Source organism: Hemicordylus capensis, chromosome 6 (assembly GCF_027244095.1).
Source record: "Hemicordylus capensis ecotype Gifberg chromosome 6, rHemCap1.1.pri, whole genome shotgun sequence".
Classification (NCBI taxonomy): Eukaryota; Metazoa; Chordata; class Lepidosauria; order Squamata; family Cordylidae; genus Hemicordylus; species Hemicordylus capensis.
Genome location: NC_069662.1, coordinates 136,494,053 through 136,521,804, shown reverse-complemented (window position 1 = coordinate 136,521,804; position 27,752 = coordinate 136,494,053). Strand labels below are relative to the sequence as shown.

At 44.9% G+C, this 27,752-nt stretch overlaps 1 long non-coding RNA gene across 1 annotated transcript in view; it reads left to right on the top strand.

Annotated features, from left to right (window-relative positions):
• LOC128328917 (uncharacterized) overlaps positions 1-23,601 on the top strand; it is a 68,969-nt gene extending 45,368 nt beyond the window's left edge. Inside the window, exons 2-3 of the long non-coding RNA XR_008309449.1 lie at positions 20,145-20,309; positions 23,430-23,601. This is a non-coding gene — a long non-coding RNA (uncharacterized LOC128328917). The remainder of the gene's footprint in view (positions 1-20,144; positions 20,310-23,429) is intronic.
• The last annotated feature ends 4,151 nt before the right edge of the window (positions 23,602-27,752 follow it).

Here is a 27,752-nt window from a genome sequence, read left to right as displayed (position 1 = left end):
TAGCTAAGCAGGGTCCACCCTGGTTGCATATGAATGGGAGACTACATGTGTGAGCACTGCAAGATCTTCTCCTTAAGGAATGGAGCCGCTCTGGAAAGAGCATCTAGGTTCCAAGTTCCCTCCCTGGCATCTCCAAGATAGGGCTGAGAGAGACTCCTGCCTGCAACCTTGGAGAAGCCGCTCCAGTCTGTGTAGACGAGCTAGAAGGACCAATGGTCTGACTCAGTATATGGCGACTTCCTATGTTATTAACACAAAGTTTTATATATTTTTTCCTCCTCAAATATGATATGATCCATCCCAATGTCTTCTGAGAGTTAATGCTCTGAGGGAGTAGGTGAGGCTGCAGCCACTGGCTGACAACCAAACTATGTTACTTAACTGTACTACTCAAATTTCAATAGGACTTCCACTGAATAAATTAGCCAGGATCTCAGCCACTGGGTCTACCACCAAATTCCTCCATCTGCAGCTCATCTCTTTCTCTGCCTACTGAGGGCAACAGTTTAGTTGTGCTGACCAGAGGCGTAAGCAAAAAGACTGGTAGAGGAACAAAATGTGAGACACAAGGGTGACACCTTGCTCAGCCATGCAGAGAACTTACAGGTAGAGGCATTAGGTTGGATCCTGACTTTGCATTCTGTGATTCAGCTCCTTCCATTCACCAAAGGAGAGTTTCACTCATGGAAGGGGTTCCATGAGAAAGAACTCGCATTCACAGAGCACAAGATGAGGATCCAACCCACTAGAGATCTGGAATCCCTACTTAGATAAGTAGAACTATATTATACGCATTCCCTTTTCTGTGGCTGCTGGGCCCAGATAATGGCATTCTCTCCACAAATATGGACACCTGGCTATAGCTCAGTGGAAGAGAATCCATTTTGCATGTTGAAGGTCCCAGGTTCAATCCCTGACATCTCCAGCTCCGGCCTGAAACCTTGGAGAAGCTGCTGCCAGTAGTGTAGACAGTGTAGACTAGATGGACCAATAGTTTGGCTTGGTACAAGGTGGCTTCCTTTGCTCAAGGTAAAGACGGCCCTGTTCCCTTGGACTTCTAATGGTATATGAGATATTTTAATGACATTTTATCTGCTAATTCTATGTTTACCTTTTGGCTTTCTGATTTTTCTGTTTCATCTTGCGGGTGTGAAGTGTAATTGTATTGTTATTGTGTTGTACTATTCCAAGCTGCCTTGAGGCTATTTTATGGCAAAAAGACTATCTATCTATCTATCTATCTATCTATCTATCTATCTATCTATCTATCTATCTATCATCTAATGACAGGGCTTGATCATCCTGGTCTGCACCTTAGAGTAATGTTTTCAGAAAGCCTTCAGATGAATGTAGAAATATCTGCATGGAATATCTGCATGGAATATTTGCATGGCATCTGCTCACACAGAATGAACTGTTCCAGTTGTGGTGTTTCTATTTGCCTGCCAAACTACTGAACAGTAAGCAGTAAGCTCTTGGGTCCAGTGTTCTCTCTAATTATTTTCATCTGTGTGCGGAATGAGTTTTGTTCTGGGCAGCAGTACTAAGGCAGTGTGTGGGTATGTGCATTCAGAGTGGGACTTTCCTGATTCAACCTGAGTGGGATCTAAAATGAACTGAGCGGACATCCAAAAACTTGTAAGAATGTGATTTGGCCCATCTTATCTCAGTGGTTGACATACAGACTAACAAAGCAGTGGTGCTTTTGAAGAGTTCTAGACTAATGCTGCAACAGCACTTCCACAGAGAAGAGGGTTTTGGTTACTTCCTCTTCCCCTGAAAGTGCTCTGTGTAACCCAGAAATAAGTCCCCAAGGGCTGTGTGACCCTCAGGGACACATTTTTGTATGGCACAGAGTGCTTCCTGGGGAAGGGAGGTCACTGAAATTCACACAGACACACACACACCAGAGCTGAGTTTAGTTGAACTTTTCAGAAGCGCTGGCAAAGCTGAGTTAGTTGAACTTTTCAGAAGCACCAGTGCTTCTCCTCTAGCACCAGCTCTTCATTAGTCTGAATATCAGCCAATTTGCATTCACAGCGGGAGAAAACCTTGATAACAAAATCTTTCCCAACTGGGAGTCTCTCCGTCTTTTTGATGACCTCTGGTGAGCTTTAATAAAGCAGCACCTAAATTTGCTTCATAACACATTTGATAAATTACACACTATCTGATGAGCATGAGCATTTTGAGGATTTCTGATTGTGAATCAAGCTTTTTATTGTGATCTCGCGTTTAAAAAAAACTAGCTGTGTTCCTGAGGCTTTAACAGCAGCCTGTAATGTAGAAATTCAGCAGGTGAGGCTTTTCCTGGTCAGGAGATAAAGTGATGGGATCACACTTTCCTGGCTAAATTTCTGCACCTCAGGCTGCTGTTACAGGGAGAGGAGCATGTCGGTCAAGCCAAGATTTAGGCTGGTGTTATTCCTAACTGAATATCTGGGAACTGAACAACATTCATTTCCAAGTGACAAGTGACATTTCAGAAGGAAGACCCAGCTGAATCCCCCATCATGCCTGAGGAAGTACAACAAAGCTGTGCCCCCTACCCCATCCCCAGTGGTGTGTGGACAGTCTGCATTTGTCACTCTTCCCCCTGTTGGGGGAGGAGCAACTTTTGCCTCCCTCACAGCAACAGAAGAGGAACATGTTCCTTCCCCCCACAACCAACAGAGACTGAGGTCTTTCCTATCTCCCTGCTGGGGGGGACGGGACCCCCCACCAATGTTCCCTCTAACAGCGATTCCCAGATGTTGTTGACTACAACTCCCATAATCCCCAAGCAAAAGCCATTGCAGCTGGGGGATCCTGGGAGTTGTAGTCAACAACATCCGGGAATCCCTGTTAGAGGGAACACTGCTCCCCACCCACCCACCCAACTGGCAGAGGGGGAGCTCTTTCTTCTGCCACACCAGTAGAGGTGGAACATTTTTCTTCCCCCTTTGCCAGGGAAGGTGGAGCTGTTTCTTCTTCCTCTTCCTTTTCCACCCCTTCTTTCCCCTTCGCTTCTTGATCTGCTATTGCTGCCACTGCTCTGCCGCCATGCCTCCTCCTCCCTCCTCCATCCCATCTAGCCCGCCACTCTACTCCTCCACACACTTCAATTTCCTGCTCTCTGGAGGTGCTGCTGATAAGTACAGAGGGCACTAATCTGGGGACCATAGTGAGGTGACTGGTGGAGGTGGTGGCCAGCAGGCATGAGACCCATAGCTGCTTCCACAAATCTGCTGCCTGTGGTGACCACCTCACCACCCTTCATTAGCAGATTGGCCCTGTCAGCAGATGTTTAAAGCAATGAATTTGTTCTTGTTAAAGTTGCTGTTCGAGTTCACCTTGGACCTTATATCCAACGCTTTCTCCAAGGGATTAACTAGTGTTTGTGGTGGGTTTTAATCCAACAATCCAGTTTGCAAGATTAGGCACAAAATAACCAGGGACTTTATTTCTGTTGAACCACTTGCCCGTAACCATAAACGGCTCGCAGTCCCATTTGCGAGCTAAGCTACAGCCCCTGCATGTGAGATGCAGGGGGTGTGGCTTAACAACATGTCCTGCATCTGACATTAGACGCTTATGTCTGATTCAGGGGGCAGGGCTAGGGGGCCGTGGCAGTGGGCTGAACCCAGGCCACCACTGGTCTCCCTCCGCCCCTGCATGGCATGGTCCCAATCTGTGTCCCCCACTTCCCCCTGGATTTCCTGTTTTTTAAAAAAAATTAAAAAACACCTCTAAAGCAGCTTGGGTAACTTCCATTTTGAGCAGAGAAGCAATGCTGGGGGTGGAGTGAAGATGTTCCCTGCACTATTTTCCTGATCTAAATTGCCCCTGAAACTACTACTACTTCCACAGTAGAACATATATAGGCACAGTTGAGATACCTGTATTTTTGCTGCTGTGGAGGTTAAGAGCAGCTGGGTTGGGTAAGATCAAGAAAATGGCACTTATTGAAGGTTTAACCCCGCTCCCCAAAGCTGCTCTTATAGCCCCACAAACTTTTAAAGTAAAATAAAACAAATAGTTTATGAGCCAGCTGGTGTGGTTGGCACCATGTTGGGGAATGAATGCTCATTGTGATTTTTAAGAGATGAAAGAGATGAAAAATTGTGATAGAACTGCAATACTTTCAACTTTCAATGTGTTATGCTTTTATTGTCCTGACCATCAGGCCTATAGCAGCCCAATTTGCAATGGTGTTTTTAAAGCTTTTACAAACACAAAAACTACTATACAGTCTTATTGATGTTGTCAGTTAATGGAAATAAAAATTGGCGGGAATGTCCTCCAAAGATTACTCCACAGAGAGAGTACAACAATTAGTTCTGTGTTATCCTAAACCTGATTAGGGGTGTACATGGATTGTTTGATATTGAACCAGTTCACCTCGAACTGGGCAAATTCGTTGGTTTGACTACGAACCGGATCAGAGGTGGCTTTGATTGAACCGAACTGAGCCTGGTCCATGGTGGAATAGTTTGGGATTGAAGGGCTATGCTTGTAAAGGGGAATCCAGCAATGCAAATGGCCAGGGCACATGTGTGGCAGCCTCCAAAACCACTGCCGTCGCCAGGAAAGGGCCGGAACAGCCCCCAAACTTAGAGTTTTTGGGAGGCCAGTGTGGGGAGAGGGAGATTGTGAAGATCCCCCCCCCCATGGCTGCACCAGCACCTCTCAAGGCTGTTGGACCCGCCATGAGTGATTCTAAATATATATGTGTGTTTTTTAGAATATATATATTAGAACCTCTGAACCGGCCCCAAGCCGACTAGGGAGGTTCAGCTTGAGGTAGAGCAGAAGCAGGCCTGGACCAGTTCGATGGCAAACCAGCCCGACCTCGAGCCAGTTCATGCCAAAAATCACTGTGAGCATTCGTCCCCTGAGGTGGTACCAACAGCCAAAATGTCTGGGCCTGGCTCATGTACTCAAAACAAAACAAAACAAAACAAAACAAAATGCAGATCATGCATCCCTGGGGTCATGTCAGGGTTATTTTTATTATTATTATTATTATTTTGGCCTTTGGTTATCAGCTGCTGTTCAAGTTTTGAGGAAACACCATTTCTTCTGACATAGCAGGCTTTTCATTTGAGTTGAAAACCTGTGAGGGTGAATAAGAAGGATTGCCTTGCATGTGGCACAGAAAGTGAAGCGTTATTGAACAAGAGTCAGAAGGGCTTAGTCTAAACCAAAGGAAGTGTGAGAAGGGAGGATGGCATAAACATTTTAACATTACACATGTGGAAGAGGATTTCTGGACTGTAGATTCTTATTTAAAATTCAAAATCTGGCTTAGATGAGAGGAATGGTTGTTCTCTTTGTAAAGCTTGCACTCTGGAGAAAATTAAAATTAAAACATACTTGACCCATATAAAACCTGGGATTTTCCTTCTCGTCTCAGGAACATTTGAAATCCTGATAGTTCTCATAATTGTGTCCTGCTGGATAATATGCTCAGTAACATTTCTGTAGTAAGATCATGGAGTCACCGCATGGTGTGTTAAGTGCTAGCTAGGCACTATATTTCAGAAGGGAAGATATTTCTGCAGGAAAGCTCTCAGTAAGGTCTGAAGCAATAGCTAGCTTACTGTTAAATTTTGCTTTTAGCTGGTTTAGCTAATGTTTAGCTGGTTTAGCTAACTTTTAAAGGCAGGGAGAGTTGCTCCCGGCCATGCTGAGAATGCAGTGCTGGTTTCACTTGCAAATGGGGCCACATGGCCCCGTTTGCAAGTGAAATAATACTACTGCATCTGACATCAGATGCAGGGGCATGCCCAGGCTGCGAGTTGTGGCCCCGGAAGCATTGGCAGCCCGGGTTCTTCGAACCTGTTTGCGCAATGGTGGCTCTGCCCGTGACACCATGATTGGAAGGGGATTTAGTCTTTCTTTTACCCCATACCATGTTCCTACCAAAATATCCCCTCCCCAAAGTGCCTATTTGCCCCCAAAAGTGTAATTGTAGAAAATAGGGGATGTGTTGGGGGGAAAGAGCCAGCATACTGGCTAGAGTGGTTAGAATGCTGGACTATGTCTGAGGAGATGCAAGTTGAAATCCCCACTCAGCCATGAAATTCAATTAGTTACCCTGGGCTAGTCACTTATTTCTCGGCCTAACCTATCTCACAGGGTTGTTGTGAGGTTAAACATGTACACCGCTCTGGGCTCCTTGGAGGAATACTAGTATATAAATCACTAAACAAACAAACAAACATGATGGCCACCCAATCTGTATTCTGATCCCCCTCTCCATCATACAGCTGCTATTTAAAAACCACACACACACATGTTCAATCTCTTGCCAAGTTTTGCTCTCAAGAGGACAGATGATTGTACAAGAGACCTTCCCAGTGGATTATCTCTTTGTTGCTCTCCACTTCATATTGCTTAATTAATAGCCAAACTAAATGAAATAAACATATTTTGTACAGATCACGAGCCATCTTGTTTGCCAGCTCTGACAGCCAATAAAATTCACCAGTGGTGTACATTAGCTTCTGTCCCTATTCACGGGCTTTTATGGTTATTATAACATTTGCTATGTATATATATGCTATATAGACTTGGGTGTACAGCGTCTAACAGACAAACAAGCTGTCCGCAAATATGTCTGCATTGACTGTTTAGTTTTGTCTCTTACCGGCCTCACACACAGAAGCTGCCCCGGGAGATGAATGTGCCAGGATAAGTTATCTGGGGCTCATAAAATCTTTTTTAGAAGATTGAAATAAAGTTAGTGCTTGCAGAAGACAAATCAATTGTGACATTTCTGAATAGAGTGCGATGCATTTAATTAGCACAAGACATACTGGCAAATGCTGAATTACCCAATAAATCACTGGATGCTGGAACCCATACAGAGCTGGGAATCAGCTGTCTTGTGAGATGTACAGCAAGTGCTAATAGGGAGATCTGGCCATTTCTCCCCTATTTTCTGCTAAATTTCTTTCATTTTGACATTTGCACACCAGGTCTCTATAATTATTTCAAAGCATCAAGCTCTGAAGCCTCTCCAGATCTAATCTGGAGTGGGGGAGAAACCATAGGATCAAGATGGATATATTTATATTTGCTTTTAAGATTTTCAGATCTGCAATTGGATTTGCCTTTGCCCTTGTTTGAGGTAGACTCTTGGGTGCTTGGCTGGAATCCTAATGACATGGACAATTTATGGGCTTGGGAGCTTAATAGGTATACTCCCTAGCGTAAGATTGAAAACACTGGGCCTTAGGACAGCAGCTGATATTGACCTTGGCTCTGAAAGTTTTTGTGTAGTGTGCTGTACCAGGCAGAAGTTGAATTCAGTTTGGCACACATGTCAAGGTTCGTGGTGCAAAAATGCACACGCAGCTAATTCTTAAGCACTGGGCTGCTGTACTATATGGCATTAGGAATGTTTTAAGAGCTTACAGATGGACATGTCTAGAGTGAGAACCAAGCATGAGCCTTAATGCACATCTAAGAATTTGCTTATTTCAGGGTAACTAGATGCAAAAGAGGGCAGCCAGCCTTTCTTTACCTTTGATGGTTATTAAACTATGAGTCAAATCAAATATTAAATTATGGTTAATTTTGAAGACCGGTACAAAGCACAGTTGCTCTTTAAAACATTTCCAGAGGGCTATTTTTCGTGTGATAATGTCACATGCATATGTGCAAATTTGTGTTCTTTGCACTTGAAGCATGCTCATAGAGTTTTCAGATTAATAGGTGTGTATGTGCAGGATTGCAACACCCAAGTCTATTCTGATCAAGACCACTCTATCTGAGCTGTTCCTATACAATTCTGAGTATTTGATTTGACATATCAATCTTGAGAATTTCTTGCAGCTGATACTGTGGAAGTGTTTGAATACAAAAGTGTGCTTTGTGCTGTCATGTGTGTTTAAAGCAAATAACTGCAGTTATTTTGTATGAAAGAATAATCTCAAAATTTGAGCTATAATTCCTAATTGCCTAAGGTGTTAAGAGCTTAGCCAGGCAAAGAAGTAGAAAAGTCGCCAGTGCAGAACCAATAGGAGGGACAGCCTCTAAGGGGCACTGGAAATATGTTATTCATTAGGTCGATTTCAAGAAAGTCTCTTCCTCAGGGGCACTGTGTCCTATATTCTATTCAGCAACATGATTTGGGGAATAATTAATAATGCCTAGTTGCCTAAGAGAATACACCCACTGTTTCTTTTGAGTGGGCATCATGTTACTGATGCCATAACTCATCTTCACAACTCAGGAGTAAACGTACTGGTATTTGATCCATTTTATGTAGAGTGTAGGAGGTAGAACACATTTGCCTATTCATGAAGTCCAGGGAAGCTGCAGAAACAGATGTAATTTGTATTGGTATCACAATATGTTCCCACTATTTTAGACCAGAAGACTGATAAACGTAGCCCTTTCAAAATACCCAGGAGGGCATGCTCGGGAGTGAGAAGCATCTGAGGACACATCTGAAGAAGCAAGACTTGGAACAGATGAGATGATCGTGTTGGTGGTTTACATGCTATCCAATGAGGTCGCAGCCATTTGACGGCTTACATCAAATATTAAAATGTCCTCCTTTCAGAATCTTCCCAGGCTTGCTGGCATTTCCCACCTATCTTGCATTGAGTCTCTGGTTTTTTGTTCTGCCCCATTGGGTCTCATTCTTAAGAACATACATAGTGGATTTATTATACTGAGTCAGATCATTGGGCTGCACTGTTCCCTCTAACAGGGATTCCCAGATGTTGTTGACTACAACTCCCACAATTCCCATCCAAAGGCCACTGTAGCTGGGGATGCTGGGAGTTGTAATGAACAACATCTGGGAAGAGGGAACAGTGGTGGCCTGTCTAGGTCTGTATTGTCTGCACTGACTGTCAGCAGCTCTCTAGAGACTCAGGGTTAGAACATAAGAACAGCTCTGCGGGATCAGGCCCAAGGCCCATCTAGTCCAGCATCCTGTTTCACACATTGGCCCACCAGATGCCACTAGAAGCCTACAGACAGGAGTTCAGGGCATGCCCTCTTTCCTGCTATTACTCCCCTGCAACTGGTACTCAAAGGCATTCTGCCTCTGAGGCTGGAGGTGGCCTATAGCCCTCTGACCAGTAGCCATTAATAGTCCTCTCCTCCATGAAGTTATCCAAACTCTTCTTAAAGCCATCCAGGTTGTTGGCTGTCACCACATCTTGTGGCAGAGAATTCCACAAGTTGATTATGCATTATGTGAAAAAGTACTTCTGTTTGCTGGTCCTAAATTTCCTGGCAATCAATTTCATGAGATGACCCCAGGTTCTAGTGTTATATGAGAGGGAGAAGAATTTTTCTCTATCCACTTTCTCTACACCATGCATGATTTTATAGACCACTGGCAAGCATGCTGGCAGGAGAGTTTCAAGCAAGGGGAAAGGGTTCATTTCCTACAGAAGACAAGATAATTGCTGCTGTTGCCTAGCACAGCACTTCTCAAGCTTGGGTCCCCAGCAGTGTTCTCTGTAATTTTTTACATCTGTGTGCGGAATGAGTTTTGTTCTGGGTGGGAGTATCAAGGCGGTGTGTGCACACATGCATTCAGAATGGGGCCTTCCTGATTCAACCTGAGCGGGATCTAAAATTAACTGAGTGGACATTAAAAAAAAGTGTGTATGTGCGCCCCTGCACATGCCTTAAAGGAAACACAGGACCCCAGGAGGGGTGTGCACAAACTGAAATTTGTGGTTTTGTTCGAATTTGAACTGAATTCAAAACGAACTGCTGGTCTGTGAAATAGTTCTGTCAAACCAACCAGAGCAGGTCAGTTTGGTCAAGGCCTCCCCGGCACAGCCCAAGTGCACAGCGTGACCATGCAAGTCTGCATCACCATGTCGCAAATGGCCTCCTTGCATCCACAGAGGCCAGAACCGCACTGCCACCATGTGGGTGGGTTGCTGGAGGGAGTGCCATGCATTTGGGCTGCACCAGGGGGGCTTCGAGGGGAGGTGGCAGCCACCTCTGTACTAGTAAGGACCTTAATCGACTTTTAAAGGTGCCCTCTCGTGGCCACCCCCAGCCAGCCTTTAGAAGACTTTTGAAGGATTCCCCCACTCCTTTGCTTATAAAGGGGAATCCTCACCAGATTCCCCTTTATAAGCATACAAATATGAATACACCGAATATTTATATACTGCTTTTCAACAAAAAGTTCCCAAAGCAGTTTACATAGATATAAATAAATAAAATGTTCCCCTGTTCCAAAAGATCTCACAATCTAAAAAAGAAACATAAGATAGACACCAGCAACAGCCACTGGAGGGATGCTGTGCTGTGTCCGGTCTCGGTTCAGTTCGATCACGAACTGAATTGCCTCCGGTCTGGTTTGCAATCCAATTGTCAAACTGGCCCAGTTCAAGGTGAACCAGTTTGAGATCGAATGGTTTGTGCACACCCCTAGTCCCCCGATGCTGTTGGACTACAACTCCCATCATTCCCAGCAACAATGGCAAAAGACCATTATGACTGGGGATGGTGGGAGTAGTAGTCCAACAACATCTGGGGCCCCAAGATTCAGGATCCCTGCTTTAGACTCCACTTGACAATTGGGGTCTAAAGCAGGGATTCTCAAGCTTGGGTTGCCAGCCCTCCAGGATAGGCCTGGAGTCTCCAAGAACTGGCACCAATAACCAGGTCACTACTGAAAACAAACTTGGATATTTTAATGGCTTGATATCGGGGTGGGGGAGGATGGGCAAAATACCCAGGAATAGCTTAGTCATTGTTGGTAATCCTGATGCAACTATACCTACCTCACCATAAGCAATTGCCCAGAGATGCCTTGAGGGAGGAATTATTTTGAATGCACGCCACACTTGTTGACTCCACAAGAATGAAACTAATATATTCTACTAGCTGGCCCTGTGCAGAACATCTGTGTCCTAGTTCTCCTTCTCTCACCCCTCCCCAGACAATCCGGTTCCCTGCCTTCCCCGCCTTCCCTTCCTCTGCCTTAAGCCCCCCCCCCAATCAGCCAGTTCCCCCCCTCACTCATCCTCCCCCCACTCAGTTCTCTCCCCACTCAGTCAGTCCTCCCCAGCCACAGCAGCATCGCAGCATTGCTGCATCAGCGGCCTAAGTCAGCTCCTACCTCTGGCCTCGGTCAGGTCAGCCTGCCCAGTCTCCTCATGAGGAGGAAAGCCAAGCCGGGGCTTCCCTTCTGGCCTGCACGGATGGCCTCTGCCCTGGCTCCGCCGCCCTCCTCACAAGCCGATCCGGTGGAGTGACAGCTGCCGCTGCTTAATGTCTCGTTTCCTCTCTTGGCTGCTGCCACCTCCTCGGCTGCAGCTACCCCTCCATCCGCCACTCAGCCCTACTCCACGCCTTCTCTCTCCTCTGGACAACTCTCTCTCTCTCTCTCTCTCAACTCTCGTGAGATGTGCCACGGACCACGGTATTTGCTACATATGTCCTAAGGCTTTTATATATAAAGAAAGATATTGATTAAGGGAAGTAATAATTTTTAAAAAACACCCCACCATTGAAGTGTTCTGTTTGTTCCGGAACTGAATTCTATCTTTTCTTTTCTGCAAAAATTAAAAAGAAAAAGTATGGGGGGGGGAGAGAAATCTGATCTGTGGAACTATCCACAAACCTTCCTTTGAGTCTCAATCTGTGTCTTAAATCTAACAATTTATTTCATTCCGAAGAATTTCAAAATGCATTGCCCCCCTTGTAATTTCAACTGCAGTGTGACATTTGAGAGAGAGAGAGAGTGTGTATATATATATATATATATGTTTTGGCAGAGAGGAGAGTATGTTAACAGGCTGATGGCATTTTAATTATTTTATTGAGCTGGCATTGGTTCAGATTGCTTGTTGAAATTTCCAAATGCATATTGGACTTAGATTTTCGTTTGTAAACTGGGCCCAAGAGGCTGACTAATTAGAAGCATGAATCAAAGCTAAAAGGGGAGTACTGATTGATTCAGTTCATGAAGAGAATAGGACAATCAAAAGCAAACATCCATCTCCCTTCTCATCTGTAGTTCAGGAGGTTAAGTACTATTTGTTTCAGATCTCTGGCATTAGCTCCGTCATGATAACATAACAGAAAACACTACTAACAGAGCCATTCAATCTTATTATGTACTATATTATATGGAAGAACACCTTTCTTGTAGCCTAATTATTTATATTTTAATCCTCCCCCTGAGATGCTCAGGGCAATATACATGGTTCTCCCCTCATTTTATCCTCACAACAACCCTGCGAGGTGGGTTACGATGCAAAATGGTGATTAGTCCAACCATCATGGCTGAGTGGGGTTTTGAACTATGGCTTCCCCAGCTCTAGTCTAGCATGCTAACTACTACCCTGCATCTGTTTTAATAGACAGGTCGCAGTGGTGGCTCTTACCTGAGGACAGAGTGGGCAATGCTAATCTGAAAACGTTTGTCAGCTATTTTACTTCCTCTGTCTGTTGTAGAACATAACATAAGAACAGCCTTGCTAGATGCTGCCCAAGGCCCATCTAGTCCAGCATCCTGTTTCACATAGTGGCCCACCAGATGCTGCTGGGAAGCCCACAGGTAGTCGCTTAGGGCATGCCCTCTCCCCTGCAACTGCTACTCAGAGGCATTCTCAATTTTATCCTTGAGAATGCTTGACATGCTGTTCAGTTTGCCCAGAACAGACGTTAAGCTAACTGGCCTGTAATTTCTCCGATTGTCCTTGGATCCCTTTTTGAAAATCAGTGTTACATTGGCTACTTTCCAGTCCTCCGGTAAAGAGCCTGGTTGTAGGGATAAGTTATATATTGTTGCAAGGAGGTTGGAATTTTCACATTTGAATTCTTTAAGGACTCTTGGATGGATGCCGTCTGGCCCTAGCAATTTGCTAGTTTTTAATTTTCCCAGACAGTTTAGAATGTCATCTCTTGGCACCTCTATCTGACTAAATTCTTTAGCCTCCGTCCCTGAGAAGCCCGGTTCAGGAACAGGCATGCGCTCAGTATCCTTTGCTGTGAAGACAGATGCAAAGAACTCATTTAGCTCCTCTGCAACCTCCATGTCCTCCTTAATAATCCCTTTCACTCCCTCATTGTCTAACAGTCCAATCACCTCCCTGTCAGGTTTTCTGCTTCTGATGTATTTAGTTATTCACCTGGATGCTTTTAGCTAAATGTTCCTCAATCTCTCTTTTCATCTCCCTTATTGTCACCTTGCATTTCTTTTGCCAGAGTTTGTGTTCCTTTCTGTTCTCTTCATTTGGGCAGGCCTTCCAGTTTTAAAAGGAAAACTTCTTCTCCTTTATGGGTTCCTTGACTTTACCTGTTAGCCATGCTGGCATCCTCCTGGTCTTGCTTGTACCTTTCCTTAGGGATGTGCCCAAATCATATCGGTGCCTCTTTGAAGAGCTGCCAAAATGATTCAGTTCTCTACAGCCGAAACGTTTCAGTGCAGGGTGAGTGGTTTCTTAAAAAAACATTTGCATGCCGACATAGCACTAGGGATGGTGGGGGGAGCATTCTGTCACTGCGGCAGGGGTGTTTTAAAGGAGACTGTGGCATGGGCTGCCGCTTTCATGGGGATGTTTCTCTTAGAACAGCGCTGCAATGGGGTGGCATGTGGTGGTGGAGGCTCACAGGAGGGACAGGTAGGACCTGCCTGCCTCCTTTTAAAGGAACCCCTCCCCACACTGGGATGTGCCTGAAGTATTTTGTGCACATCCTTACCTTTTCTCCCTTTTGGTATACATTCTAACTGGGCTTCTAGTATGTATGTATGTATGTATGTATGTATGTATGTATTTATCTCATTTATATACTGCCCAAAACGCAAGTCTCTTGCTAAAAAAACTCCATGCATTCTGCAGCAAAGTGACTCTCCCGATTTTCCCTTTCAGTTTTCTTTTCACCCGGATCCTCATTTTAGAGAAGTTTCCTCTTCTGAAAGTTTTCTCTTCTGTAAACTTCCTCTACAGAAGTTTCCTTTTCTGTAGCCATTCCTCTGTTTGTTTGCCTCCCTGTCTGTGCCTCTTACCTGCCTGCAGCCTAGCCCCAGTGTATACATAGAATGGATGACGGTATCAGGATTTTGTAAACACCAATAGGAACACACATAGTTGTTCAAATCTGAATATTAATGAAGCAGGAGTCAATTACAAAGCTTGCCTTTATTTTCAGAAGGTGGGTGGAGCTTAAAATGCCCTGAGCACCAATCAGAAGGCATCATGTTGATTGCAGCCAATCAGAATGCCCAGGCAGCCAATCAGAATGCCCAGAGAATGGGAAAGTCTTTTTCTTTTAGCTACTTGTATTCTATTCAGTAATATTTTGCAGTTTGTTTGTTTGTTTGTTTGGACATTTATCCCAAGGGTGGTCCTGTAGAGAGTGTGGGGGAGGAGTCAAGATGAAAATGAAGGCAAAAATGGAGTTGCTGCTGAATAAACCTTTAGTCAAATCTGCTTAAGATTTCCTTGTGTGTATGAGGGAAGCAGCTATAAAACACTACTCAGAAGAATCCAGTCCAAATGCCGGTTTGAAAGTCGTCAGGTAGGCTGGCTGGCTGTTAGTAAATCTGATCTTTTGCTGGATTCTTTGTGTTTGTTTTGAGGGGAGGAATGCAACCTGTGCTTTCTTTCCCTTGCTCTCTGATCTGATCTGTATCCAAAACATTATGGTCCATTCCCAAAATGACATGCCATAAAATATTGAAAGGAACAGCAAACTGTAAGACTGGACGAATTAGATTAGAAACTGGCATAAGAAGCCAGAAAGTTATTTTAGGGCATATGCATTGATTTCTGAGTTGAAACTGCTTTTCAAATAATTGCAGAAGTGGCATTCCTTGTGGGTGTGGTGTATGTAGAAAATGAATGGATTCTGTTGGAAGGAAAATAATTTGAAAAATCCACTTGCTTTGCAGAGAGCTAACCAGATTTTTCTTTACGTTGTGGCCAGTATCTGTAAAATTAACAGGTCCACTGGGGGTTATGGTTCATTGAGTAAGGATTAAGGAAGTGACATCTATTTAAAAAAACATTTGTTGCTTGCTAAAATGGACACCCAGGCTAAGTGATGGGCACCCAAAGTGGGTAGAGAGTGACACCAGCTGTTCAGCAGGCATGGAGTAGGGAGAAGGTGTCCCCATGCATCTTTGCTTCCTATGGTGTCCTCTAAGTTACAGGAGGTGGTTCATAGCTACAGCAAGCATAGTTGAAAAACCTGAGATTTTTTCCTATTATTTATGTATGCATGTGCTGCCCTTGCCCTTGTAACTTCAGAATGCAACTGTTCCTCACTTTTGTAGCTGGTTTCTCTTTACCTGTGGCTTATATAGATTTATTTACTTTTACATGTATAGCCTGTTTTTCCAAGAAGCCCAGAGTGGTGCACATGGTTACATTTATCCTCCCAACAGGTTATGCTGAGAGATAAATACTGCCCCAGAGTCAGCCAGTGAATGTGAGAATGGGGATTTGAACTTGGATTTCCCCTGCTAACCTGTTAACTTGGATTTCCCCTGATAACCCCTGATAACTTGGCAAAGAGGCACCTTTTAACATGGTGATTCTCTTTATTTAGCAGGGCGAGAGTAACTGGCCCTATCCACCCCCAGCACAGTACCTCCAGTGACTGTTGCTGGTGTCTATCTTTTGTTTCTTTTAGATTGTGAGCCCTTTGGGGACAGGGATCCATCTTATTTATTTATTATTTTTCTGTGTAAACCACCCTGAGCCATTTTTGGAAGGGCAGTATAGAAATCAAATAAACAAACAAACAAACAACAAATTTCCCCAGTCTAGTCCAGCACATGAACCATGGTATCACTCTGGCTCAGTTCTTTCTTTTTATTTATTATTAGCAGTATTCATTTTGAAATAATCATGCAGATAGAGCTGCCCTGGTGACTTCATGATGTATTTACTCTCCACAGAAGCAGTTGGTCTGTGCTTTACTTGTGGCTTGTACAGTTCTTTTCCTGTGTGCACACACTTGTGTTTGATCCTGCCGTGTTAGATACAAATCTACACACTACTGTAGTTATACTGAAAGCACTTTAAAGCAACTGATGTTTTTCGTATTTCTCTGTATCTCTAGTGATGAGCAATTGAGAGAGGGGTGTGTGTGTGTGTGTGTGTGTGTGTGTGTGTGTGTGTGTTGTATTTCGATCCCACTCATTAGCTACATATTTGTACTTGGCCACTTATTGCTAAGGCACCCACCTAGTCCTGGCTTCACCTCCGCAGCTGCTCATAATTGGCTCCACTTCTCACTACCTGTGGCTTCACCCATCACCTGCCCTGCTTATTGCCCTCCCCGACCTCCCCCACAAACACAGTTCCAGGAACCACCAGCCACCACTGACAGGTAGTAAACAATTATAAAATTGCCTTCCCTGAATAGGATTCTTAAATTCTTTTTACACTGTATTGGGAGTAAGGTTAGATATCTCAATGCATAAAAATGGCCCCAAATCTCACTGTCATTGAACAAGAAAAGCTATTTTGAGATATTCCTGTTGTCTAGTAATCAAATTCTTTTTAATGATTTAAGTCTGTATCATTTTCAGTTATTTCTCTCTTTTTTTAGAAAAACAAAAGCATTATCATTTGTGCCCAGAATATGTGTGAGACTGCCATGTGGACAGGTTCTCATGTGTGTTAATGGAAAGCATATCTGGGTGAAAGTGTTATCAGGACAGTAGCAAACTATGGGAAGTTAAATTTTTCAGAGTAACATTAAGAAACACTTTATATGTTGATCTGTGCCAAAACATTCATTTCTAAAAGCTGGAAATATTCACACCCTCCCACGCCTAAAAAAAAAAAAGAGTTTTGCATTGCAGAGTTACTAATTCTGAAACGTATAAAAATTGAGTGAATATCATTGCAAATATCCCCTCTAGACCATTAATTCATATTTGCCTTAAGAAAATTCCTAATGCTTTCAAAGTCTTCCTCACTCCTGATTATCTGGTAGGGTTAACACAGAATCCTGGGTTTAAGACTTTTGAAGAGCATGTGCAGGGTTCACAGACCCATTAGCTTCTTTCTCTGTGTGCCTCTTTTAGCTAGCCACTGGGTATACCTCTAGGGCAAGGGTACTCCTTGGCACTCCAGCTGTTGTTGAACTACAACCCCCATCATCCCCAGCCACAACTTATTGTGCAGTTTTTGCAGCACCACCTCTTGGTTTCTGAGAATAACTGATTACTACTTTTCTAGTGGATAGGGAAAAGAACTGGTTCTTCTTGGAAAGCAAATACTGGCCAGCAGGTGGCACTGCAAAAATTGCACAAGGACAGTGCTCCGAGTCTGAATAAAGAGTGAATTCACACTGGGAAGAAAGATGGGAGCCAGTAAGTGTGTGTGGAGGGTGAGAAAATTCACACTTGGATCTTGTGTGCAAGCTGCTCATGTAGTGCGTTGTATTACCATCTGGAATTACCCATACCTAGGATTCGTTACAGTAGGATATGGGGACTAAGGGCTTGTGCCAAAGGCATTATTGGAAAGGTGGGTATTAAGGATCCTACACATCTCCCAATTAGTATTACACCAAAGGTTTTGTGGTTTGTGTCCTCTGCTGATTATCAGTGCGGGGGTTCATATGAGGCATGTGGGCTAACATAATGCATATGCTTTTGATTGCCTTGTAATGAAGCACATGCACAATTGTGCAAGAGTACTCTTGTGAAATTGCACAAGAAAATTGCACAAATGCACAAAATTACACAGAGTTGTGCAATTGGATGGCCACTGGAAATAATGGCCATCCCTCACACAACTGCCTTTGCACAACTGCACAGATGCTACATTGTCTGTTTTCCCAAAACCTTTCCGTAGCTAATGTCTCCCACAGAAACTGTGAAGCTTGTCTCTATGTTCCCTCCCTTTTACATCTGATCTCCAAAATGGGCACTGTCAGTAAAGAAACAATAAAGAAACAATAAAGCTATCACGCTAGCTTGGATGTTGGGGGAAGACCTGAAGAATCCTAGTGAGATTCTAAGAAATTGTTACACTTCCTCCAGTTGCCTCTCTTCCCTGAACAGTGAGAAGTGCCTTGGATTCTGGTTATCCTTTGGAAGGAGAGTCACTGACAGTGTCTTTGTAATAGTTGGTTATTTACACAAATATATGGGTTAGGCAGTGGATGAAGTTGAGAAGATAACAGACGATTCTTAGACATCAGCAGCAGGTTATATCAGAGACACCAAGCCCTGCATCCTGAGATGCTACCGCTTTCTGCCTTGACTGCTCCATTCCAGGCTCTGGGCTCTTCCAAATGTTGCTTTATTCCATCTTCAGTGCAAATTCCAATCAGAGATATCATGAATCATCCACTTGATTGTCAAGGACACTGCACAAGTTCTGAGCACCATGAGCTGACAATCCATGAAAAAGCTGTGTCTTTTCAATACTACATTTATTCTAATTTGAAAAAGACACCGGTTTTGCACATACTGTCAGCAGATGGTGCTAAGAACTTATGTGACATCTTTGAACATCAAATGGATGACACATTACATCTCCCATCAGGATTTGTGATGAAGCTGGAATAAATCTGGGAGACCCCTCCTTCTCATATCCTTTCTTCTGTCTGACCCTAGCAGCTGACAACACATACACACACACACCCCTTGCAGGTGGGCGGAGAGACCAAGTGATGTCATCTTCAGTGCCCCCCCCGCCCCGCCATTAAGGTGGTCCTCCATGCTTTTTGACAGACCCATCATGGTTTTGCTCACCCAGAGAGTCATTAGAAAAACTGGGGAGTTGGGGCCCCGGGGTCCCAAACGACTCAGGAGGGAGCTATCAGGAAGGCAGGGGGCCCTACCCAACGTGCCACAGTGTGGAGGTGTTCAGGGACGATGGGAGGTGGACGGAGACAGACAGAAGCCAACAACAACTTGGCTCCTCCCCGGCTCAGAAAGTGTAGAGCAGGCACAGCAGTGGTGCCAATGGCGGATTAACACAGAGGTAGAGGAGGCATCTGCCTATGGCGGCAAAATCTGAGGAGTGGCGGCAACAGTACCTGCAGGGGAGGGGAGGAAAGTTCCCTCCTTTTACTGTAATTTTTTTAAAAAACCACGGCATCAGTAGCTGCGGGGAGGGGAGTTCCCCCTTTTGCCCCCTAAAGACTGCCACTGTCGGTGGCAGGATGAGGCTAGGGTGGCGGCTGGCTGCAGGGGGAGGGCAAGGAGGGGAGAGTCACAGTGCCCCTTTTTTAACCCCTGAAAGTCTGCTGTGTGGGTGGCAGCGAGCTCCTTCCTCCCTGCCCTAAGGAGAATATCTTACAGCACTCACATGTAGTCACTCATTCAAATGCAAGTCAAGGCAGACCCTGCTTAGCAAAGGGGACTTGCTACCAAAAGACCAGCTCTCTTCCTGGTCCCCTGATGTCATCTCCGGCTTGTCTGTGACTCTTGCTCGCCTCTCTGGGCTCCAGACTGTTGATCTGGCTTGACCTTTGCTAATGGCTTCAACTCCTGCTTCCTGTTACGGCCCTCTGACCTGACGGATATTGGCTTTGACCTCCCACGCGCTCATGGTCCTTGACTCCTGTCTCTGCTCTCTGGTTCCTGGCACATTTACTCAGCTTGGCTCCTGGCATTTTGCCATCTCCCAATTTCTGCCTCAGCTCTCTCCAGCACCGGTTCACCTGCTTGGCTGGCTCCAGTGATCCAGTCCTAGTTTTTGGACTCACACTATGTGGTACTGCTGCCCACAGTTCAGCATTTCTGATAAGTCAAGAATTCTCCCATCTCATTAGGAACGTAGGAAGCTGCCTTAAACTGAGTCAGACCACTGGTCCATCTGCCTCAGTATTGTCTACCCAGACTGGCAGCAGCTTCTCCGAGGTTGGAGGCAGGAATCTCTCTCGGCCCTATCTTGGAGATGCCAAGGAGGGGACTTGGAACTTTATGCATGCAAGCATGCAGATGCTCTTCCCAGAGCAGCCCCATCCCTCAAAGGGAATATCTTACAATGCTCACACATTCCCATTCAAATGTGAACCAGGGCAGAACCTGCTTAGCAAAGGGGACAATTCATATTTGCTACCACAAGACCAGCTCTCCTCCCTATCCACACCATCATGTGTACATTGGCCTTCAGCTTTTGCAAGTGTCTTCTTTCTTTCTTTCTTTCTTTCTTTCTTTCTTTCTTTCTTTCTTTCTTTCTTTCTTTCAGAAGCTCTACATTTTCTGTCTTTGAAGAAGAAATTTAGAAATTGACAAACAGATGAACTGTGAATGTTACCGGATGACAAATTGAAAGTTAAGCCTGCAGCGGGAATATGGGAAGATATTACTAACTCAAATGGCACAAGTTTTTCAGGGAGGAATTGATGCCAAAGTGAGTGGGTTGACAAACGGAGGTTCAAACGCCTGCAGAAATTATTAATGTTAATACTACTTTGTGTTAATTACAAAAAAATTTATCTTGTGTTCCACATTTAATCATAAACCATTAATTGATCCCCCCCCTCCAAATACATTTGGCAGTGGGATATGCCTCAGCGTATAATATTGAACCTTCATGGGCATGAATCATAGAAGGTTTTTAACAGGGCTCTTCAGCTTTGCAAAGGATTATATCATTTCCAGTTCTTTAACATATGGCTATCTCAGAAAGATAACTCAAATGCTGTCAAGCTGGTAGGGCTTCATTCCATTTTAGAGGTGGAGGTCTGACACATATTCACCCCAATCTGGTTAGACTGTTAGAGGCATAGGTCATCAAATACAGCATCCTGCAAGTCTATTCCTAGGTGAATGAAGGACTGTGCATGCAAACAGGCACTGTATATTGCCTACAAAAGCCGATGACAAAGAAGTGTCTAGTTTGATCCTGCAACCAGGGCTGCACATGCATAGTCCCACTCATTGAAAGCACTAATCTCCTATTTAGGAGGGTGAGCAGGGAACAGGATTCAGCTCCCTTTGCATGCAATAGAATGACAGCCAATGTGATTAAGAGCCCGGCTATGAATCGCAGGGCAGTTCACATGTAACGCAGAAGCTGGCGTTCCCGCACCCTGAGATACAGTATGGAGGGAATCTGAAGGATCATCTGGACACTACAGATGATCACATATCTCAGTTTTTTGGAATTAGTTGAGTTGAGCCAGAGGTACAACCTCCCAACCTGCCTTGCAGCACCTCGCAGCCAGTGGTCCCGATGGCAAAAGGGGTGGACTCACCTGGAACCAACCAGAGATTCATGAAGAGGTTCTGCACCTCCACAAGGGCAGCACTAAAGTTTGGCAAGCCAACTTTAAATCTTGGTTACAGATCTCAGTTTGAGGCCCAGAGTGAACTTGAGGTTCCTGCCTTGGTATGGATTCAGACAGTCACAAAACAAGTTGGCTCTGATTTCGCAAGCACATTTTCCAGTGTGTGTGAACCTGTCCTTTGAATCTTACTGCAGAGTGATTGCTATGTAATGACTCAATCCAATAAATCAACTCCTCCTTTCTTTAGGACGGGCCTTCTCCACTGCTACCCCGAAGTTTTGGAATGCAGTCTTTATTGAAATAAGAGCCTCCCCATCTCTGACAGTTTTAAAAAAATCTTTAAAGATGCATCTGTTCACCCAGTCTTTTAATTAAATACTGTGTTAATAGTTTTAACATTGTTTTAATTTTTAAATTGTTCTAATGTTTTAATTTTCTGCTGTCATTTATTTTAAGTAAAGTTTTGATTTTTGTTGTCATTTATTGTGTTAGCTAATGTGTTAATTGTTTGTTGTCATTTATTTTGTTCTGTTGTAAACTGCCCGGACACGTAGGTTTTGGGCAGTATAACAGTACATTAAATAAACAAAATAAATGAATAACTAGCCGACCCCGCACAGAGCATCTGTGTGCTCTTTGGGGCCGGCGGTTACCTCTCCCCCCACTTCTGCCCCAGTCTCTGCTTCCAGGCCCAGCCACCTCTCCTCCCCACTGCCACTTCTGCCCCCCCGCCACTTTCTTTCCCCCCTCCTGGGCCTTGCCTCCACGGCCGGGCCGGGCCCATCAGCTCTGGCCTCCACAGCCAGGCTGCGGCGGTGGCAACCAAGCCTCCTGGGTGCGCCTCAGCCAATCAGGCACGTCCACCACCCAGCCAATCAGCTGGGCTCTGGGATGCACATTCCAAGGCACACCCCGGTGAATTAATATAATAGATACCCATGAGAGCAAATGCATAACTAAGGACTTATATTTGAACCTCTCTATATATACATGGCAGGCAGCTAAGCAAGTTCAGGCGAGTCAATAATCAGGTCTGCAAGAGTAACAAATGCCTCCAAATCTAATGCCACAAGCAGCCTCAGTCCTTGCTCCATGGTGGGATAGGGCCTTGGGCAATTCTCACAATCACCCAGGGTGGGCGAGGAGGACACAGGGGGGAGGCTGATTTCAACTTACCTTCCCCCCAGACGACCAAGGAGGTTGTCTTTGGACAACCAGACGATATCCAGTAGCCAGGTTTAGGGTGCAAGTGCACCCTTAATATCAGCTAGCAGCCAGGTTAGTTAAGAGGGTTAGCAGATGGGGAGTGGAGGGATCCATGATCATCCCACTGCTTCTCACAACCAGCCTAAGCCTGCCTGGGCTGCCCCAGACTGGGTTAGGCTGGTCGGGAGAACAGCCTCTTGGTGTGTGCATTGCAGGAAGTGGAGAACCACAACTCAACAACAACTATCAGTGGTGACAGGTTATTGAGGAAGTTTTATTTATTGTTACATTTATATACTGCCTTTCATTAAAATAACCTCAAGGCAGTTTACAATAAATTTAAGAAAACAGTGAAGCTATTTTAAGAAATTTAAGAAAACAGTGAAGCTATTCCCACGATCAGTAGAAAGCAGGCTAAGGGAACCCAGCCTGCTTTCTATTGATCATCGAAATCACCAGGCCCGCGGGCAAGCCTGGTAGTTCCAAGGCGGCTAGCCTGCCTAATCCCCCCTCCCCTTAAATGAGGTTAATGGAGCGAGTGCTCTTTTTTTTTTTTTTTGCTTGTGTGCCACCGCAGCGCATGGCCACACACAAGTAGACCCCTAACTGGAAGGCTGCAGACAGCCTCCTGGCCTCAGGGGTCTCTCCTGGAACTTCTGGGGGCCAGGCAGCCCCCATCCCCACAGCCTCCCCCAGCTCCGTGATGGAGCTGGCAGTCATGTGGGGAGACAATCCAGCCGCCCAGGGCTTGGAGGCTGCTCATCTGCGAGGCTGCTCATCTGCTCTCCCCACAGACCTGCCAGAAGCTCTTCTCACGGATCGCGAGAAGAGCTTCAGTTTGTTTTATAGCTGCTTTCCTCACAAACACAAAGTAATTGTATATAGATTTAACTAAATGTTTATGCAGAAACACAATTTTCTCCTTCTCTTTCCCCTCCCCTTTCCTTTCTGACTCCACTCCCCACAAACTAACTCTCTCTCTCTCTCTCTCTCTCTCTCTCTCTCTCTCTCTCTCTCTCTCTCTCTCTCTCCAGGATCCCCAATGGGACAAACTTCTAAACAACAAAACATAAAAGATACTGGATAGAATACAACATAGTTCAAACCATACAAATATTAAATTGGAATATAAGAACAAATACAAACATTTAAAAAGTTTAAAAAACATATACACAATAAAATCATGAAACACTGCACAGAAGCAGCAGCAGCAGCAGCAAGAAAAGAGCACTCTTGTAAAAGCCTGGCTAAAGAGCCATGATTTTAGGTGCTTTCTAAAAGCTGTAATAGAACCTGAGGAACGGATGCCCACTGGGAGAGCATTCCAAACCCTGGGGACCATAACTGAGAAGATCAAGACGTCAGGGCAACCAAGATGATCAAGGGGCTAGAGCACCTTTCTTATGAGGCAAGGCTACAACACCTGGGGCTTTTTAGTTTAGAAAAAAGACAACTGCGGGGAGACATGATAGAAGTCTATAAAATCATGCATGGTGTAGAGAAACTGGTTAGAGAGGAATTCTTCTCCCTCTCACATAACACTAGAACCAGGGCTCATCCCATGAAATTGATTGCCAGGAAATCTAGGACCAACAGACAGAAGTATTTTTTTAAACAACACATAATCAACTTGTGGAATTCTCTGCCACAAGATGTGGTGAAAGCCAACAACCTGGATGGCTTTAAGAGGGGTTTAGATAACTTCATAGAGGAGAGGTCTATCATCGGCTACTAGTTGGAGGGCTGCAGGCCACCTCCAGCCTCAAAGGCAGAATGCCTCTGAGTATCAGTTGCGGGGGAGTAACAGTAGGACAGAGGGCATGCCCTCAACTCCTGCCTGTGGCTTCCAGTGGCATCTGGTGGGCCACTGTGCGAAACAGGATGCTGGACTAGATGTGAGAACAGCAGGGCTGTTCTTATGACCCTGTCCTGCATGCTCAACAGCCGAGCCTCCCTCATCATCGGACACGGAGCAGAGCTCCCTTCGATGACCTCATCAAGCAGGTAGAAACCCTTGGGAGCTGGCGGGCCTTCAGATATGCAGGGCCCAAATCATTAAGGGCTTTAAAAGTCCTAAGCAGCACCTTGAGTTGGACCCAGAAACAAACTGACAACCAATGTGGCTCTTTCATAATAGGCATAATATGGTTCCAGTAAAAAGCTTTCTACTGAGTCAGACACTGGTCCATATAATTCAATACTGTCTACACCTACTGATAGTGACTCTCTAAGGTTTCCGATGGAGGATCCATTTCCCAGCCCTACCTGGAGATGCCAAAGATTGAACCTAGGAGCTTCTGCATGCAAGACAGACACTCTACCACTGGGCTGAAGCCTTCTATTGTGTGTGTGACAGCTGTGCCCGCATTGGACTGGAACAGGATCTCTCATGTTTTGCACCTTAAAAGATGATGCACCTTCAGCAGCAGGCCTTTTAGCTTCTTAGCTTATGAAAATTGCCCCTGGTAACCAATGTAGTATGTCTCAAGCCTTCAAACCCCATAGCTGGTTTCAGGGGTGTAACAAGGTTGGAGTGGGCCCAGAGACAAGATTTAAAAATGTTTTTCCCCCCCCATCATGGCGGCCTCTCCTCTCCTCCCACGAGCACAGCATGGCACGACAACAGGGAGTCCTTTCCATCCCCCCTGGGAGTGGCAATTTCATCCATCATTGTGATGCACTTTCTCTCCCAGCAGGGCTTGCCCTGTCATTCACCCCACCTGAAGCTCTCCCCACCCCACCCACCCCGGCAGTGGCGATCTCACTCCCAGCCACAGCAGGGCCTGCCCTGCCATTCGGCCCAGCCACGTCTTTCCCCAACTGCGAGGTGCACGCCTGCGCAGTAGAAAGAGCATCGCTGTGACGATTGATCACTGCGATGCTCTTTCTACTGCGCAGGCGCGTGCCTCACAGTTGGGGAAGGATGCGGCCGGGGCGAATGGCAGAGCAGGCCCTACTCTGGGAAATTGCCACTGTGGGGAGAAATGGGGGGAAATGATTGGTAACCTCCGGGCTGGGTGCAGTGGGCAGGGGAGACACGTGACATGTCTCTGGGGGGTCCCCTTGAGGTGGTGGGCCCCGAGACAAATGTCTCCCCTTGCCTAATAATAGTTACACCCATGGCTGGTTTTGTGTGAGTGAGATGAAGAACAGTGACAAACAAGCACAGCAGGATGAAAGAAAATAATAATGAAATTAAAACAATCCTGTGAACGGAAAAGCACTTCCAGGTTTTCAGAACACATCCTGCGATGATTGGAAGACATGGCATTAAACCGGCTGACAAACTCTGAGCTGGGTTGTTTATAGTGTAGCAAAAATTAGGTCCACACTGTGAGGACAACCGAGAGGTTGTTTTTTTCCCTGGGAAAGGTCCTGATTTTTTGGTCTATTTAGTCAGCTCCCATTTTGGTCTTGTGTGGGAACCAAAACCCACAGAACTAGCCTTGTCTAACCATACAAAGTTTCATCAGTGCCAGATGGGGGAGAAAACTACCAGCAACACAGTGACTCAACAGTATAAATATGTCTTAAATAATTTCACTCTGTGAACCAAATTCACAATTCAGAATCCTGGCCTTCTGTTTAGACGGAAGGACCCTTTTCTATGCTGGGTGAATGAAGTAAGGGCACAGCACTCCACCTCCTGGTTATTAGAAAGAGGATCAGATGAGTCTTTCAAACTAAGTGAATTCTTCGCACGAATACATTGATTGATTGATTGATTGATTAAGTGCCATCAAGTCAGTGTCGACTCTTAGCAACCGCATAGATAGATTCTCTCCAGGATGATCTCTCTTCAACTTGGCCTTTAAGGTCTCTCAGTGGTGCATTCCTTGTTGTCATAATCAAACCCATCCACCTTGCAGCTGGTCGTCCTCTTCTTCTCTTTCCTTCAACTTTTCCCAGCATTATGGACTTCTCGAGGGAGCTGAGTCTTCGCATAATGTGTCCAAAGTATGATAGTTGGAGCCTGGTCATTTGTGCCTTGAGTGAAAATTCTGGATTGATTTGTTCTATGATCCATTTGTTTGTTTCCCTGGCTGTCCATGGTATCCTCAAAAGTCTTCTCCAGCACCAGAGTTCAAAAGCGTCAATGCTTTTTCTATCTTACTTCTTCAAACTCCAGCTTTCGCATCCATAGAGTGTCACGGGGAAAACCATGGTCTGAACGATACTAATCTTTGTAGATATAGACACATCATGGCATGTAAATATCCTTTTCAAGGCCTTCATTGCAACTGTACCAAGTGCTAGTGTGCGGCATATTTCTTGACTGCTGGATCCTTTACTGTTGATAGTTGATCCTAAAAGGCAGAAGCTATCTAACACTTCAATGCCTTTATTGTCAATTCTGAGGCTGGTTGCTGTACTCATTGTCATTAGTTTAGTCTTCTTTACATTTAATTGTAGTCCCATTTTTTCACTGTGCTCCTTGACTTTCATTACTAGAGCTTGCAGAATATCCGTATTCTCAGCTATCGGAGTGGTGTCATCAGCGTAGCGCAGGTTATTGATGTTTCTTCTCCAACTTTAAAACCATGCTCATCTTCTTCCAATCCAGCTTCTCTCAGTATATGTTCAGCATATAAGCTGAATAAAAATGGAGAAAATATACAGCCTTGTCTTACTCCTTTGCCGATCTGGAACCAGTCTGTTTCACCATGTTCCGTCTGGACTGTGTTTTCCTGTCTTGTGTATAGGTTTCCCATGAGAACAATGAGATGTTCTGGGACACCCATTTTCCTAAGGATATTCCACACCTTGACATGGTCAACGCAATTGAGAGCTTTTCTGTAGTCAATGCTTATTTTTGGTGTTCTTTGGCTTTCTCAATTATCCAACGTGCATCAGCAATGATATCTCTTGTTCCTCAGCCTTTTCTGAAACCAGCTCAAACATTCAGCATTTCTCTTTCCACATAGGGCTCTAATCTGCATTGGATGATCTTGAGCATTATTTTGCTAGTATGTGAAATTAAGGATATTGTGCGATGGTTTGCACAATCTGTTCAGTCTCCTTTCTTTGGTATGGGTATGTAGACTGACCTCTTCCAATCTGTTGGCCACTGTGTTATTCTCCAGATTTGCTGGCATCGTTTGGTTAAAACCTTGACTGGTTCTTCTTCTGTTGCCTGCCATATTTCTGTAGCTATTCCATCCATTCCTGTAGCCTGACTGGAGTGCTGATCTAACTTCATCTTCCCGTACTAAAGGTTCTTGCAAGTAGGAAATATCTTTTGGAGTATCTTGGATGTTGATGTCCCTGCTGTACAGATTTTCAGTATACTCCTTCCATCTCTGTTTGACATTCTCTGAGTCAGTTACTATCTGTCCTTTGGCATCCCTTAACAAACC